General features: G+C 37.0%; 1 long non-coding RNA gene across 1 annotated transcript in view; it reads right to left on the bottom strand.

Moving 5' to 3' along the window:
• The window catches only part of LOC116475600 (uncharacterized), a 43,474-nt gene extending 29,256 nt beyond the window's left edge, over nt 1-14,218 (bottom strand). The window contains exons 1-2 of the long non-coding RNA XR_009210637.1: nt 14,090-14,218; nt 8,855-8,866 (exon numbers count right to left, since the gene is read on the bottom strand). This is a non-coding gene — a long non-coding RNA (uncharacterized LOC116475600). The remainder of the gene's footprint in view (nt 1-8,854; nt 8,867-14,089) is intronic.
• Between the last annotated feature and the right edge of the window lie 4,149 nt (nt 14,219-18,367).

Genomic DNA, 18,367 nt, shown 5'->3' with positions numbered 1-18,367 from the left:
ACAATAAAGACAATAATATCTCTACCAAATGATATACCTTGAGGGAAAATTGGTATATATATATATATATAAAAAACACATGGAATAGTGCCCAGCACATAGTATATACTTTATAGGTGTTAGTTAACTATTTGTGGTACTATTGAAGTAATAGCAACATTAGAGTCACTTCAAGTTTGAGGAAAAAATAATTAAAAATGTATGAGTACGAAAAGAAGGAAGCATTTGTGCAACTGTTATTGTAATCAGTTTTTAAACTGTCACTGTAACAACTTGGTCAATTAAGTTTCTCCCACTTTTTATCTTATCCTAAACAAATTAAGCAATAATCATTGCAAAAGTGTTTTTCTCAAAGCTGAAACACTTGCCTTCAGATTAAAGTTTCTTTATAAAAAGTACTTAATATCCTGAGAATAGAAAGAAAATTTAGCTAAGCATATCTAATAAGAACCAAAGCACGATATATGTGCTGATAAAACATTAATGGAGATTCCATTAAAATGAGAAACAAGACAAGGATGCCACTGTGGCTACTGCTTCTGCTTCTAGCTAATTTGATTATACAAACTAATACATATAGGATATGTGGGAATGATAGGAAAATATCATTCTTGCAGAAAACATGATTATCTATCTCAAAAGAAAACAAAGGAATTAATAAAACACAAATTTTTAAGAGTAAGCCTAATAAAACACTTCCAAAAACCATGACTGAGAGCAAGATGGCCAACTAGAAGCCCCCAGCACTCATCTCCCCTACAAAGACGGCAGAAACAATAATATTTTCTGACGAAAATAACGGAAGGAGAGCACTGGAGTACACGAAAGAAGTAGCAGAAACCTTGTAGACCAAAGAAACCCACGATAGCCACATAGAGAAGAGAAGGAAACATCTTGCCTCTGTCACTCCATCACCCAGTTGGAATCAGCTTGGAATCAAGGGGAAATTCTTCCTATAGGGAAAAGGTAAGCAAGAGGACCCCATCGTCCCCCATCACCACCTTGAATACCTACAGTCCTCACAGTAGAGACTACTGCAATCCTCACAAGCACTAAGCCCAGCTGAGGGAGCTACCTGGGATGCACACAGCTGCTCCCCACCCCCCAACCTAGAGAACGCACCGAAACTTTGTCCATCCCACTCCTACCTCCCAACATGGCCCAAGCCACTATCATACTACACCATCTTGGAACCATAAATATTTCTTGGGGACAAATAATCAAGACACCCTTCCGTTAGTTAGGCTTTGTCACCTCTGAACCACTCTCACCTCGTGGCTCATCATCCTTGGGCCAAACTTATACTACACGCTAACATATGGGGACAAGTTGCCATGAAGCCATTCCATCTGCTTTTCTCAGCTACTGCTGTACCATGGCCCTCAGGGGCTAAGCTGAAGCAGTGTTCTGCCTCACAGGGAAATGGTACTTTAGCTGCCCAGAGCAGTCACACCCTTCCTGTGCCTGAGCTGAAATGGAGCCCTGACTCATGGGGAATTGGTGCTTTGGCCAAGTCAAGCATGTGTGCATCCCAGAACTGAATTGACATGGTACTCCACATCTCAGGGAAACAGAGCATTGACTGAGCTGAGACACACTCCCATATAGGCCAAAACAACTGTAGTACTCTGTTGCTCTGGAACTAGAATAACATCCTAGAGTCTGAGTTGCTGACACAAACTCCTACCCAGGGAATGGAATAATCACTGAGCTGTCCCCTGTCCCCCAGGGCTCAAGTGATAGCTTGCTCTTCCATTCTGGGTTTATTGCTGCCACTGAACCTGAAAATACTGCTGTATCCCACCATCTTAGATCCAGAGTCACCACTATGTGATGCTGCATCTTCAGGTGACCGAGTAGCCATGGTGCCCTGTTGGAGCTCATTCTCAAATTCCAGCTGTACTCTGCTGCTTGTGCTCAAATATTCAGAGAATCCTCTTTTCCCTGGAGCCAGGGCAGTTCTCTGCCCTGCCCTTCAGGGACAGAGTTACAGCTAAAACTTCTTCCCCAGGGACTGAGCTGCTGGGGGTGCTCAGAGTCACAGACCCTAGCTTTGTATGCAATCTACATCCCACACTGACTCAGAAACTGAACATATGCCCTGAGACCCAGGTGGCACAATAGGTTCTCTGGATCCTAAGACCAGGACCTCAGCACCACAACCACTCTGAGCACTTGCAGCCTAGAACCCATAACTTCTGCAGCTGATTGTGGGCTGTATCATATTCAAAATGAAGGGGGATCCCCTTTGTAGTATTGAAGAGGTACCCCCCTTTGGACCCCAAGAAGGAACGAAGACTGTCTATTGTAAAGAAAAATGAGGAGAGAAGAATCCCAAAAGCCCTTGCCACCAAGGGTCTTAACAACCTACACTTCTATAGCCATTTCATAGACTCCTACAGCCTAGGCCTCTGAGGCATCCAGAGTCATCTCTGATTTTCAGTGCAACTGAAGGAGTTGATAGTATGGCATAGATACTATTCTATTGCATCCACTCAGAAACAGTCAACATACCCTTTCCATCTGGCACTCTAAGATCAACCTGAAGGTGAAAATCTTTTTCTATGAAAGCCAATCTAAAATTTGGAGAGGTGATTGTTCTACTGGATGTGCAGACATCAACACAGGGGCACAAACCACATGAAAAAGCAAAGAAGTATATACCCCCAAAGGAACACAATAATTCTCCAGTAGCTGACCTTAAAGTAAAGAAAATTTACAAATTACCCCCAAAAACCTCAAAATAATAATCTTAAGAAAACTCAACAAGATAAAAGAGAATACAAAAAGGTAATTCAAAAAAAAAATCAGAAAAAAACAGTTCACGCTTTAAATGAGAAATTTAACAAAGAGATAAATATCATAAAAGAGAACCAAACACAAATCTTGATGCTGAAGAATTCAATGAATGTAATGTAAAATATAACCAAGAGCTTCATCAATAGACTAGATCTGGCAGAAGAAAGTACCTGTGAACTTAAGATAGGTCTTTTGAAATTACCCAGTGACAGGAGAAAAAGAAAGAATAATAAAAAATAATAAGAATAGCATATAATACTCCTGGGACACAATTAAGTAAATTAAATATTCACATCATGGGAGTTCTAGAAAGAAGAGAGATGAAGATAAGGTCAAAAAGCTTATTTAGTGAAATAATCGCTGAAAAAAATGCAAGTCTTGGAAGAAATATAAACATCCAGATCCGTGCAGCTCAAATATTCTCAAACAGATTCAACCTGAAAAGGTCGTCTCTGAGGCACATTATTATTAAACTATCAAAAGTCAAAGACAAAGAGAATTTTACAAGTGACAAGAGAAAACTGTCAAGTGACATAGCATAAAATCATGTAGACTATCAGCATATTTCTCAGCAGGAAACCTTACAGGCCAGGAGACAATGAGATGTTTTATTCAAAGTGCTGAGAAAACAAAACAGAACAAAAACTGTCAACCAAGAATATTAGATCCATTATATCTGTCCTTCAGAAATGAAGAAAAAATGAAAAAAAAAAAGTTTCTTAAATGAATGGCCCAACATTATGCCTCAAGGATCTAGGAAAAAAAGAACAAACTAAATCAAAAGTTAGCAAAAGGAATAAAGTAGTAAAGAATGGAAAATAAATAAATAAATAATAGAAAACCTATACAAAAATAGCCATAAAACTAATGGTTATTTTTTAAAAATAATTGACAAATTATTGACAAAAATTGACAAAATCTTAGCTAAATTACCTAAGAAACAAAGAGAGAAGATTCAAATATGTAAAATCAGAAGTAAAATTGGATGTATTACAACAGACTCCTCAGAAACAAAAAGGATGTTAAACTATTAGAAAAATTATGTCAATAAGTTTGATAGCCTCCAAAAGTGGATAAATTCCTAGAAAATTACAACCTAACAGGATTGAGTCAAAAAGAAATATAAAGCCTGAAGAGACAAATAACAAAATAATAAATTAAAGCTGTAATTAAAAGCCTCCCCACCTTCCCCCACAAAAATGCCCAGGACCAGATGTCTTTACATTTGAATTCTACAAAGCTTTCAAAGAAGAATTAATACCAATATTTTTAAAACTCTTCCAAACAGTAGAATACTTCCTAATACATTTTCAAGGCCAGCATGACTATCATATGTGAGCCAAAGATACCACAAGAAAATAAAACTACAGGCCAGTATCTCTTATGCACATTAATGTAAAATTCCTCAATAAAATATTAGCAAATCAAATTCAACAGCACACAAAATAAATTATGCATAATGATCAAGTGGAATTTATTCCTGGTATGCAAAGCTGATTTACCAAATGCAAATCATCAAATGTGTTACATCATATTAATAGAATAAAAGGCAAAAACCCACATGATCATATCAATTGATTCAGCAAAAGCATTCAACAAATTTTAACATCATTTCTTGGTAAAAACTTCTACGAATTTATGTATACAAGGAAAGTTCCTTAACATAATAAAGGCCATTTATGAAAAACCCATAGCTAACATCATAGCTAATGGGGAGAAACAGACTTTTTCTTTAAGATCTGGCACAAGGCAAATATGTGCACTTTAGCTCCTTCTTTTCAACATAGTACTAGTAGTGCTGTTAAGAACAATTAGACAAATAAAAATAAATAAAAGGTATCCAAATCAGAAAAGAAGAAGTAAAATTGTCTCTATTTGCAGAATACATAATCCTATATGTAGAAAATGCTAACGATTCCATTGAAAAACTGTTAGCTTTAATTAATGAGTTCAGTAAAGTTGCAGAATATAAAATCAATATAAAAAATCCATGGCATTTTTATACACAAAGAATTGCCTACCCAAAAAAAAAATCAAGAAAAGAATCCCATTTATGATAATATTAAATAATAAAATAAAATACTTCAGAATAAATTTAACCAAGAGCTGAAAGATTATCCACTGAAAACTATAGAACATTGATGAAAGAAATTGTATTAGTCCTTTCTCATGCTGCTAATAAAGACATATCCTAGACATGGTAATTTATACAGGAAAGAGGTTTAATTGACTAACAGTTAAGCATGGCTGGGGGAAGGGGCTCAGGAAACTTACAATCATGGCAGAAGGTAAAGCAAGCATGTCCTTCTTCACATGGTGGCAACAAGAAGTGCTGAGCAAAAAGGGGGAAATGCCCCTTATAAAACCATCAGATCTCGTGAGAACTCACTTTTATGAGAATGGCATGTGGGTAACTGTCCCCACAATTAAACTACCCCCCACTGCCCACTGGGTCCCTCCCACCATATGTGGGGATTATGGGATATACAATTTAAGATGATATTTGGGTGGGGAAACAGCCAAGTGATATCAGAAATTAAAGAAAAAGCAAATAAATAAAAATATATTCCATGGTCAGGGATTAAAAGAATTAATGTTGTTAAAAAGTCCACACTACCTAAAGTAATATATAGATTTAATGAAGTCCCTATTAATATCCCAATGGCATTCTTCATAGAAATAGAAAAACTAATGCTAAAATTGGACCCGAAAAAAAAAACCCTAAATTGCCAAAGCAATCCTGAGGCAGAGGAGTGGTGAAACAAAGTTGGAAGCATCACATTTCTTGATTTAAAATCATATTACAATGCTATAGTAATCAAAATAGCATGGTTCCAACATAAAAGCAGACACATAGATGAGGGGAACAAAATAGAGAGCCCAAAAGTAAATTCAAACATATATGGTCAATTATGTGACTAGGGCACCAAAAAGACACAATGGTGAAAGGTTAATCCTTTCATAAATTATTTTAAGAAAACCATGTCTTCATTTGCAAAAGAATGAAATTAGACCTTTATCTTACACCATACACATAAATCAACTCAAAAATGTATAAAAGATGGCTGGGCATGGTGGCTCATGCCTGTAATCCCAGTACTTTGGGAGGCCGAGGCAGGCAGATCACGAGGTCAGGAGATCGAGACCATCCTGGCTAACATGGTGAAACCCTGTCTCTACTAAAAATACAAAAAATTAGCTGGGCGTGGTGCTGGGCACCTGTAGTCCCAGCTACTCAGGAGGCTGAGCAGGAGAATGGCGTGAACCAGGGAGGTGGAGCTTGCAGTGAGCAGAGCTTGTGCCACTGCACTCCAGCCTGGGCAACAGAGCAAGACTCCACCTCAAAAAAAAATGTATAAAATATATAAATGTAAGACCTGAAACCATAAAAATCCTAGAAGAAAACCTAGGTGAAGAGTTCTTTGACATTCGCCTTGCAATAATTTATTGCATATCACATCAAAAGCTCAGGCATCCAAAGCAAAAATAAATAAACTGGACTACATCAAACTAAAAAGCTCCTGCATAGCAAAATAAATAGTCAAGAAAATAAAAAGGCAACCTACAATATGGAAAAATGTTAGATAAGGGGTTAATATCCAAGAGTTACAAAAAAATTCATGAAACTCAATAGCAAGAAAACATATAACCTGATTTAAAAATGGGCAAAAGACTTGTATAAAAATGTCTCCAAAAATGTCACAAAAATGGCCAAGAAGTAATATGAAAAGATGGTCAATATCATTAATCATCAGGGAAATTCAAATTAAAACCACGAGATACAACTTTACACCTGTTAAATTAGCTATTATTAAAAAGAATTGATAGGCCGAGGAGGTGGATCACAAGGTAAGAGATTGAGACTATCCTGGCCAACATTGTGAAACCCTATCTCTACTAAAAATACAAAAATTAGCCGGATGTGGTGGTGCGTGCTGTAGTCCCAGCTACTCGAGAGGCTGAGGCAGGAGAATTGCTTGAACCCGGGAGGTGGAGCTTGCAGTGAGCCAAGATCGCACCACTGCATTCCATCCTGGCAACTGAGTGAGACTCCATCTCAAAATAAATAAAATAAAATAAAAAAGAAATAAGGGGTGTTGGAGAGAGTGTAGAGGAAAGGGAACCCATGTATGCTGTTGGTGGGAATGTAGATTGATGCAGTCATTATGGAAAACAGTATGGCGGTTCCTAAAGAACCTACAAATAGAACTACTATGTAATACAACAATCCCCTCCTGCTGTGTATATACCCAAGGGAAATAAAATCAACAACTCATAAACATACCTGCACTCCCATGTCCACTGTAGCATTATTCACAATAGCCGAGCTATAGAAACAACCTAGGTGTCTGTCAGTGGACTAATAGATAAAGAAATAGTAGTAAAAATGCAATGGAATATTATTCAGCCTTAAAAAAGGAAGAGACACTGCCATTTATTAAAGTATAGATGAGCCTAGAGGACATTATGCTAAGTTAAATAAATCACATGCCAGACACAGAAATAAAATATTGCATGCTGGCACTTACATGTGCAACCTAAAAATAAAGGTCAAATATACACAGGGAGAGTAGAGCAATGGTTATCAGGGTGAAGAGAGAACATAAGGAGAAGTAGATGAAAGGATATAAAGTAGCAAATATGTGGGATAAACAAGTAGAAAGATTGAATGTACAGCATGAGGACTATAGCTAATAACAGTGTATTGTATTCAGGAGTTTTGCTAAAGTAGTAAATTATAGCTGTTCTTGCCAAGGGGTGGGGGAGGACAATGTGTAACTATGTGAGATGATGGATGTGTTAATTTGTTCCACTATAATAACTATTTTACTATATCTTATAACAACATGCTACATATCTTAAATATACAAAATAAAATTTATTTAAGAATAAATAAATTCCCAAATGAGAGGAAAAAGAATTGAGTACAATTTCAACAACAACAACAAAAATATGTCTTTACTAGTCACATGCACAAGCTATCATGACTAGAAAATCTAATGGATATACATAATAAAAATGTAGTGAAATATTTAAAAAAAACATTTACGATGATAGCAAAATCTCTAAATTTCCTTTAGATTAATCTGATAAGAATGTGTAAAATCTAAGTGGAGGAAAAAATACAACTTTCCTGTAAATATAAAACAAAATTAAGAATGCTTTTTCGTGGATGATAAGCATCAATCTTAATTCTTAATTATCTGTAATTGTTCATTCTCCTCCAAATCAGCTAATAAATTTAAATAATTCTTAATCAAATACAAATTTTTAAATTCTACTTGATAAACTGATTCTAAACTAGTTTGTGTTTGTTTGATTGATTTCTTGCTTTTTTCCTTGAAACCAATTTCTTACATAAAAGTATTACTTTTATTATTATTATTTTTTTGAGATGGACTCTTGCTCTGTCACCCAGACTGGAGTGCAATGGTACAATCTTGACTCACTGCAGTCTCAGCCCCCTGGGTGCAAGCAATTCTCCTGCTTCAGCCTCCTGAGTAGCCGGAATTACAAGTACCCACCACCACACCTGGCTAATTTTTTTGTATTTTTAGTAGAGAGGGGGTTTCACTATGTTGGCCAGGCTGGTCTCAAACTCCTGACCTCAGGTGATCTGCCTGCCTCAGCCTCCTAAAGTGCTGGGATTACAGGCATGAGCCACCACTTCTGGCTGAGAAGTATTATTGAAATTTTGGTAAAGGTAATTATTTGTTGGGTTGGACTTTTTCATTTATTGTAATACGTTAACATCTCTGGCCCTCACTTATTAAAGCTAATGATATACCCTCAGTCATTGTGACACTGTAAAACACTTCACACCTTCCAAAAATTCCCTAGTGATATGAACTGACATAAGATTGAGAAGTAGTGGTCTGGAAAATATCACATCATAATAAAAAGCCAGACAAGTAAAACATTGTAGCATACACACAGTAATAGATAGATAAGTCAGTAAAGCAGAATAAAGAGTGTATTAGTCCATTTTCACACTGGTGATAAAGACATACCCAAGACTGGGAAATTTACAAAGAAAGAGGTTTAATTGACTTACAGTTCCACGTGGCTGGGAAGGCATCAAAATCATGGTGGAAGGTGAAAGGCACATCTCACATGGCAGCAGAAAATAGAAGAGAGAGAGCTTCTTCAGGGAAATTCCCATTTTTAAAACCATCAGATCTTGTGAGACTTACTCACTATCATGAAAACAGCACTGGAAAGACCTGCCCCCGTGATTCTATTATCTCCCACTGGGTCTGTCCCACAACACAAGGAAATTTAAGTGAGATTTGAGTGGGGACAAGCCAAACCACATCATTCCACTCAAGCCCCTCCCACATCTCATGTCCCCACATTTCAAAAACATTCATGTCTTTTTAACATTCCCTGAAGTGTTTTTTTGTTTTTTTTTTTTCTGAGATGGAGTCTTGCTCTGTCGCCCAGGCTGGAGTGTGGCAGCATGATCCCTGCTCACTGCAAGCTCCGCCTTCTGGGTTCACATCATTCTCCTGCCTCAGCCTCCCAAGTAGCTGGGACTACAGGTGCCTGCCACCACGCTCAGCTAATTTTTTGTATTTTTTAGTAGAGACAGGGTTTCACCATGTTAGCCAGGATGGTCTCGATCTCCTGACCTCATGATCCACCTGCCTCGGCATCCCAAAGTGCTGAGATTACAGGCGTGAGCCACCGTGCCCGGCCTCCCTGAAGTCTTAACTCATTTCAGCATTAACTCAAAAATTCTCAGTCCAAAGTATCTTCCAAGACAAGGCAACTCCCTTCTGCCTATGAGCATGTAAAATCAAAAGCAAGTTAGTTATTTCCTGAATCCAATGGGGATAGAGGCACTGGGTAAATACAACATTTCCAAATGGAAGAAACTGACCAAAATGAAAGGGGCTACAGGCCCCATGCAAGTCTGCAATCCAGCAGGGCAGTCAAATCTTAAAGCTCCAAAATGATCTCCTTTGACTCCACGTCTCATATCCAGGTCATGCTGATGCAAGAAGTGGATTCTCATGGTCTTGGGCAGCCCTGCCCCTGTGGAGTTGCAGAGTACAGCCTCCCTCCTGGCTGCATTACCAGGCTAGCATTGTTAGCTTTTTTAGGCGCATGGCGCAGTTTGTCAGTGAATCTACCATTCTAGGGTCTGGAGGTTGGTGGCCCTCTTCTCACAGCTCCACTAGGTGGTGCCCCAGTAGGGACTCTATGTGGGGGCTCCGACCCCACATTTCCCTTCTGCACTGCCCTAGCAGAGGTTTTCCATGAGGGCCCCACCTCTGCAGCAAATCTCTGCCTGGACATCCAGGTATTTCCATACACCCATGGCAATCTAGGCAGAGGTTCTCAAACCTCAATTCTTGACTTCTGTGCACTCCCAGGCTCAATATCCCATGGAAACTGCTAAGGTTTAAGGCTTGCACCCTCAGAAGCCATGGCCTGAGCTCTACGTTGACCCCTTTCAGTCATAGCTGGAGCAGCTAGGTTGCAGGGTTTCAAGTCCCTAGGCTATGTACAGCAAAGGAACCCAAATGAGCCTGGCCCATTAAACCACTTTGGCTTCCTAGGCTTCCAGGCCTATGATGGGAGGGGCTGCTGTGAAGACCTCGGACATGCCCTGGAGACAATTTCCCCTTTCTCTTTGGGATTAATATTCATTTCCTCATTACTTATGTAAATTTCTGCAGCCAGCTTGAATTTATCCTTAGAAAATGAGATTTTGTTTTCTATTACATTGCCAGGCTGCAAATTTTCTGAACTTTTGTGCTTTGTTTCCCTTGTAAAACTAAATGCCTTTAACAGCACCCATGTCACATCTTGAATGCTTTGCTGCTTAGAAATTTCTTCTGTCAGATACGCTAAATTATCTGTCTCAAGTTCAAAGTTCCACAGATCTCTAGGGCAGGGGCAAAATGCCTCCAGTCTCTTTGCTAAAACATAACAAGAGTCACCTTTGCTCCAGTTCCCAAAAAGTTCTTCATTTCCATCTGAGACTACCTCATTTTGGACTTTGTTGTCCATATTGCTACCAGCATTTTGGGAAAAGCCATTCAACAAGTCTCTAGGAAGTTCCAAACCTTCCCACATTTTCCTGTCTTCTTCTGAGCCCTTCAAACTATTCCATCCTCAGCCTGTTACCCTGTTCCAAAGTCTCTTCCATATTTTTGGTTATCTTTTCAGCAGTACCCCACTCTACTGGCATCAATTTACTGTATTAGTCAATTTTCATGCAGCTGATAAAGACATACCCAAGAATGGGTAATTTACAAAGTAAGAGATTTAGTGGATTTACAGTTCCACATGGTTGAGGAGGCCTCAAAATCATGGCGAAGGTAAAAGGCATGTCTCAGGTGGCAGCAGACAAGAGAAGAGAGTTTGTGCAGGAAAACTCCTGTTTTTAAAACCATCAGATTTCATGCAACTTATTCATTATCACAAGAACAGCACTGAAAAGACTTGCCCCCATGATTCAGTTACCTCCCACCAGGTCCTTCCCACAACACGTGGGTATTTAAGATGAGATTTGGGTGGGGACACAGCCAAACCATATTGGAGAGTGTGAAATAAATCTATACATATATATATATATATACACATATATATATATAAATTTTGCTAGCAGTAAGCATTATTTTTCTAAACATTGAGAGAAAGATTGACTTTGTATAAAATGGAGTCAAAGACAAAAATCATGTTAGAGATTTACCTCACCCAGTATACACACACACATGCACATACAAACAAGTTATGCAGATTTATTAAAACATTAAATATAAATACATACATAAACGTCTGGGAGAAACTACAGAAGAGTACTTATAGAAACTTTATATAAGCAATATCTTCTGCAGGAAGAAAAAATAGAAAACAATGATAAACTTGTCTACAAAAATATTTAAGATCTTATACTGGTATACATCATTTAAAATGTTAAAAGCAAAGTGGCCTGCAGAGAAACAAGAAAAAAATCAGTGAATCATTAATATCCATAATATAAACTGTTCTTATAAAAGATAAGAAATAAAAGTCAATTTAAAAAATAGTAACAAACATGCCAATGAAGAAAGCATAAACTCAGTTTGACAATTTATTCTTCACTTTTAACTTTTATTTTAGAATCAGGGAGTACATGTGCAGATTTATTACAAACATATATTGTGTGATGCTGAGGTTCGGAGTACAAATGATTTCGTCACCCAGATAGTGAGCATAGTACCCAAAGTTAATTTATTTCCACCCTTAATCCCCTTCTAATTCTTGTATTCCTCAGTGTCTATTGTTACCATTCTTATGACCATTTATAAGTGAGAACATGTGGTACTTGGTTTTTTGTTTCTGTGTTTGTTCACTTAGGATAATGGTTTCCAGCTACATCCATGTTGCTGCAAAGAACATGATTTCATCATTTTTAATGGCTGCATAGTATTCCATAGTGTATATGTATCACATTTTTAAAAAATTCCTATCTGCCATTGGTGGGCACTTGGGTTGATTCCATGCCTTTTCTTTTTCTTTTTTTTTTTTGAGACGGAGTCTTGCTCTGTCACCCAGGCTGGAGTGCAGTGGCACAATCTTGGCTCACTGCAAGCTCCACCTCCCGGGTTCACACCATTCTCCTGCCTCAGCCTCCCCAGTAGCTGGGACTACAGGCGCCTGCCACCACGCCCAGCTAATTTTTTGTATTTTTAGTAGAGACGGGGTTTCACCATGGTCTCGATCTCTTGACCTCGTGATCTGCCCGCCTCGGCCTCCCAAAGTGCTGGGATTACAAGTGTGAGCCACCGCGCCCGGCCTTCCATGCCTTTTCTATTGTAAATAGTGACAAACATATGGGTGCATGTGTCTTTTTGGTAGAATGACTTACTTGCCTTTGGGTATACACCTGGTAACAAGATTGCTGGAGCAAATGGTAATTCAACTCTCAATTCTTTGAGAAATCATCAAACTGCCAATGAAAAAATGCTAATCACCACTAATCATCAGAGAAATGCAAAGCGAAACCACACTGAGATACCATCTCACACCAGTCAGAATGGCTTTTGTTAAAAAGTCAAAAAATAACACGTGGTGGTGAGGCTGCTGAGAAAATGGAACACTTATACATTGTTGGTGGGAATGTAAATTAGTTTGACAATTTTTGAAACACACACACAGACAGACACACACACACATATTCTCTAGGAACATTTTTTGAGAGCAGATACAAATAAATAAATTTGTTAATTTGTAATGACATCATTACAGTATTGAGACTTCCAACACAGCATATCATTTTACTGAAAAAAAAAAGTTTTCCAGACAAATCTACAACTTTCTTCAACAGAAGACTGATTCTGATTATTCAAAATGTCCCTTCAGTATCAGAAAAGAAAAGCATAAAACAAAAAGAAAGACAGAAGGAGAGAGAGTAAAAAGTAGAGAACGAAGAGAAGGGAAGGGAAGGGAAGGGAAAGAAAGGGAAGAGAAGGGAAGGGAAGGGCAAAGACAAAGCAGAGGGAGGAAGCGGGAGGGAAGGAAAGAGGGAGGGAGGGAAAGAAGGAAGAAGGGAAGTAAGAAAAAGAAAAAAGAAAGTGAGAAAGAAGGAAGGGAGAAGGAAAGAAAGAAGGAAGGGAAGGAAGGAAGGAAGGAGGGAGGGAAGGAAGGAAGGAGGGAGGAAGGAAGGAAGGAAGGAAGGAAGGAAGGAAGGTAGGAAGGAAGGAAATTAAGATGGGAGAGAACAAAAGCGAGTAAACCTAGCTATATTTTGATGAAATATATGAGTTCCAAGGCCTAAAACAAAACCTAATGTTGGGAGATGATGAATAATTTTTCAGGAAAATTATCATCAGAAAGGAATAGAAATTGAATTTCTATTCTCCAGAGCATTAATTTGTAGAAGAAAAAATTACACCTAAATGTTTGTAGAGCATTCTTGGAATTAGAAATCCTATAACCATCTTGTTTTTTCTAATACGAAAAAAAAAGAGTGAAAAATACCTTTTGGAAATGCAAGACTCTGAATGTATACTATCTCCATATTTCTCCTTCTTTACTCTCCCATGTGAATTCAAAAGTATAGCTTAGATGACCAGAAGAAAAATCAAAATGATTTAAGAGTCTAATAGTACTGTTTTGCGCATTAAAAAGGATGGTAATCAGATAACTAAGTCTAAATAATTGTAAATATATACTAGTTATACATTTTTAATTCTAAAAATAAAACCATAATGTAAACAATAATAACTAACTGTAATAAACTGGGTTTATAAAGTAAATATGTTGAGTGATTGTTGGGGAGAAAGTTGAAACTTACCAATTAATTCCTTTAAGTAGAAGACCTCAATAGATATAATTTGATTTATCAGGCAGAGCCCTGCATGTAGTGCACAGCAGAGAAGAGGAACTCCGTAAAGGAAACTGAGAAGGGGCAGGCAGACAGGAGACGGGTAAGGTTTCCAACAAGGGTATGGCAGTGCCTAAAAGGTGAGAGATCAAATAAGAAAACTAAGTGAAAATTATACACTTGTTAATTATTATTAGTGACCTTACCAAAGTAGAAGCAGATTAATAGATTGTAGTATCTGGGGAGAAAAAGAAAATAGATAGCATTTCCAAAAACTTTAATTTTAAGGAGGAAGAGAAAGAGTGTGCTAAATAAAAGGAACTTGAGTTTGAGAGCTTTTGTTTGCTTCTTTCTTCGTTTTAAAAATGAAACAGAATTTTCTACCTTTGTGTAAAATAATACCAAGACCAGACTGTATCTAAGTAAAACAGTATTGATGACAAGGAACTTAGCCACTTCTTCCTGTGAGGTATGACTCTGAATCATCTAAAATAATTTATCTATTAAGACTAATACCTTGCCCAAAACTTGCTTTAATGTTTGACTTGCTTTGCTCACCAATCCAGTCATAAACTTTGCCCAATTCCAACCCAGTTTTCTACTTTTGAAATCCACTGCAAAAACATTCAGCCTAGGCCCTAGAACTCTATAAATACATTCCTTACTTATCCTCATTCAGACGCTGTGAAGATTCTGTCAAGGTAGTGTTCTTTCTTGCTGTGAGTACTTACTGTCTAATAAGCTTAGCTTGACCTAAACAACAAGTTTTTGGAGGTTGTAAGGAAGTAGTAGATGACAATTTGTTAAAGCTAAGAGTTGTTTGAATATGTTTAAATCTTGGTAGGAAAATTTGGTAGATTCAAAATCATGGTAGACACAATCAGAAGAGTAACCCACACAAGTGGGAAGGAATGGGAGAGGCATGCAGAAGTAAAGTTGTAGATTTAACCTCAGTTAGGAGAAGAGGCTTCTATACCACTGTACCAAGAGAGGAGGGGCAAAATGAAGGCAAATATAAGTAATCAGATATGCCTGGCTGGGATAGGGAAAGGGAGAGTCAAGGAGCTAGCAGGTGTTTTGGTGTCTAGGTCACATAACTGCCTCTGTGATCCAAAGTCAGGACACTGCAGCTACCACACCCATGAAACTAATGACCCAACAGTGGAAGAGCTCCTGCCAACATTCACTCCTACCAGAGGCTGTTTTTCTATCAACACTGCCCCAATCAGACGGCATTGACTTTCCTTGTTTTTTTCCTTCTATATTAGCATAAATCAAATTCATATCCAGAATGTTAATTACAAGGGGGTCTTGGGAGTGTGCTGTTTGCTTTCCAAATTCTCCAAATAGAAGGAAAGTGAAATAAAATGGGGAAAAATTGTCCAAACCAAGTATTAAGCACAGTTGATCCCTTAATGCAAACTCATCCTTGCCTCTATGGTGTGAATCCACATTAGTAATGTACTAAAATTTAATCAGGCATTTGCATCAGTAACCATACATGAGACTGATCTATAATTATCTTTTATTGTTCTCGGTTACATTTGCATATCAGTGTTATGATTCTTTCAACATAATATGAAAGTATTCAATTTTCTTCTATGCTATGGAATATATTAGATAACTTTAGATTATCCATGTATTAAAGGTGTCATAGAATTCATCCACAGACTCAATTGGGCCTAGTGCTATTTTAGAAGGTAGTGCTTTACAATTTCATGAATTTGTTTTATTACCAATGGTGAGTAAAATTTTGTAACCACTCTGAGCTCAAACATAGTAAATTACATTTTTAAAATCAATTTCATTCAGTTTTACAGTATATTTTACTAGATTTGAACAGCTGTATTATTTCCTCATTGAGCATTTAAATATTCTATGTTCTCTTTTCTAAAATAATCACCATATTTGTTTTATTCCCAGTCATTTGTAGTTGGTTTCAATGCTAAGCTGCCAGCCCCTTTGCCTTAGTTTCTCTATTCGTTTCTTATCCACTAATAGTTTCTTCAACAATGGTTAGTAGAAACAATATTGTCTGAATACTTGCATGTTCAAAAATTTTTTTTTTCCTTATATAGAAGGGCAGTTTGGCTGGGTATAGAGCTCTTCAGGCACATTTTCTTCATTTTCTTTCCCAAAGTCATTTCAGGCATTGATCCACAGGTTTCAGGTATTAATAATGACTAATAAGAGGCTTGGGAGCCAATCTGATATTCTTTTTCTGCATAAGCGCCATGAGAACATGGTCTTTTATCTGTCTTGTTCACCATTCTTTCCACAACTGGCAAAATGCCTAAAACAGAGTAAGCAGTCAATAACTATTTGCTGACTAACAGAGTAAGGGAATTGATCTTTTTGCTTGAATGTCTGAAGAACTTTATTTTTATAATCCAGTAAGTTCACTAGACTATATCTCTAGTTGAGCTTTTCCAAAGACATGGTGTTTCTTTTACTGCAGGGAGGGGTACTTACTATTATTGTGGCTCTCCTTTTTCTTCCTTTCCTAGTTGTGATACCTGTGACAATCTTTTGAACTCTTATTCACTTCCACTTTATTTTACTTTTTATCAAACATGTCTTCCACGTGCCTTACTTTGATTTTATCTGTGGTCTTTCTCCTTTTTTGCCTTCTTCAAATGAGGCCTTACTTCTTTAACAGTTTTATTTTTCTCCTTTTTTCCAAGGCTTAACAGATCATATGTCATCTACTTGCATTAACTTGCAAGTTATATCTGACACCTTATTATGTTTGTATTATAAGAAAAAAAGAAAATGGGTAAGTGGAAGCAGGTGGTTAGTTTGGGGTTATCTGTAGCTATCTGAGTTTATTAGTTTGGGACATTAATTCTGAAAACACTATAAAAGCCCAAGTACAAATATTTAAAATACAAATTCTGTTTCACTGGGCATGCTGTGTTACTAAAATATTCACTACTGTCTTATTGGTTCTGTTTCTACTTTTTAAAAAAACAATGGGAAATCTTCAGAGAATAATTTGGGACTATGTGGTGTTTGCAAAATGGTTATCTTTAGTAGCATGTTATACTTTTATAAATTTATTAGCATTTCATTTGCATATGCACTATATATAGTTAATATTTATAGGTGTGATAAAAATACATATCCAAATGAGGCATGTTATATCAGTTTATACTCAAGCCTACACAACTCAAAAAAAAAATAAGGAAAAAAAATTTCTTTGAGTGTACTATACTTCTGTGTGCATGGCGTTGGCTCTAAAATGTTTTTCACTTTTTTATAAAGAGGCTTCTTTTTTGTTAATTTTCCCAACATATTCATATTTTCCTGTTCTTTCTATAATGAGTTTTAAACCAAGTGATAAGTATTAACAAGTTTTTTTTTTTTTTTTTTTTTTTACTTTTCTAGGATGACTTTCCTGGATATAATAGAATTCCACATAGCACCAAGTTAATTTTTACTTTATTTTTTATAGGAGGTTCATCCATGTTAGTCAGTATTCCAGAACTCATTTTAGAGATCTACATCAATGTATGCAACAGCTTAGTCAATATCTTCACTTAAATGTCTCAACGGCGGGTCCACCGCACTTTATAGATTCAATCAAACAATGCAAAAACCAATTCAAATACAATTTAAAAACCAAACTTATAGTTCCCAAAAGCTTCGTCCTTTTTCAGATTTTTTTAAAATCTCAATAAATGGTACTACCACACACCCAGTTGCACAATCTAGGAACTTAAATGTTGTCCTTAGCAATTTCTCCTTGCCACATAACTCATACTCGTTTCAGTTTACCCTTCTTCCCCTCATGACTGATCTCTGTGTTCTGACTTTTTAATCTCTCATATTTCACTATCTTCATTTGCACTAAAACTAACCCTATTTGAGCCACAATCATTTACCATATTACTACTGATGCTCTCTATTGGGACATTGCAATGTCCTAGTTCCGATCTCCCTTCTTACCCATCCCTCCTACATTTCATTCTCCACATGGCAACAAGAGAGAAACAAAATTTAACATAAATTGGATTACATCAATCTCTGGTTAATGACATACACTGACTTTCTTTTGCTCTCAATTTAAAGAATAAAGTATTTTTATTTTCTTTACAAACTATGTATGATACATCATTACCCACCTCTCTGTCTGCATCCTATCTCATTTGCTCTACTATGTTATAAGCTTTCAAGTTGTCACCGTGGGACATATGAAGTTTCTTATTTGTCAGGATACGTGATTCTTCTGTCTGGCTCCCTCTAGAC

Source organism: Hylobates moloch, unplaced genomic scaffold (genome assembly GCF_009828535.3).
Source record: "Hylobates moloch isolate HMO894 unplaced genomic scaffold, HMol_V3 SCAFFOLD_2, whole genome shotgun sequence".
Classification (NCBI taxonomy): domain Eukaryota; kingdom Metazoa; phylum Chordata; class Mammalia; order Primates; family Hylobatidae; genus Hylobates; species Hylobates moloch.
Note: the sequence above shows the minus strand (reverse complement) of the source record. Positions and strands in the feature narration are given on the sequence as shown.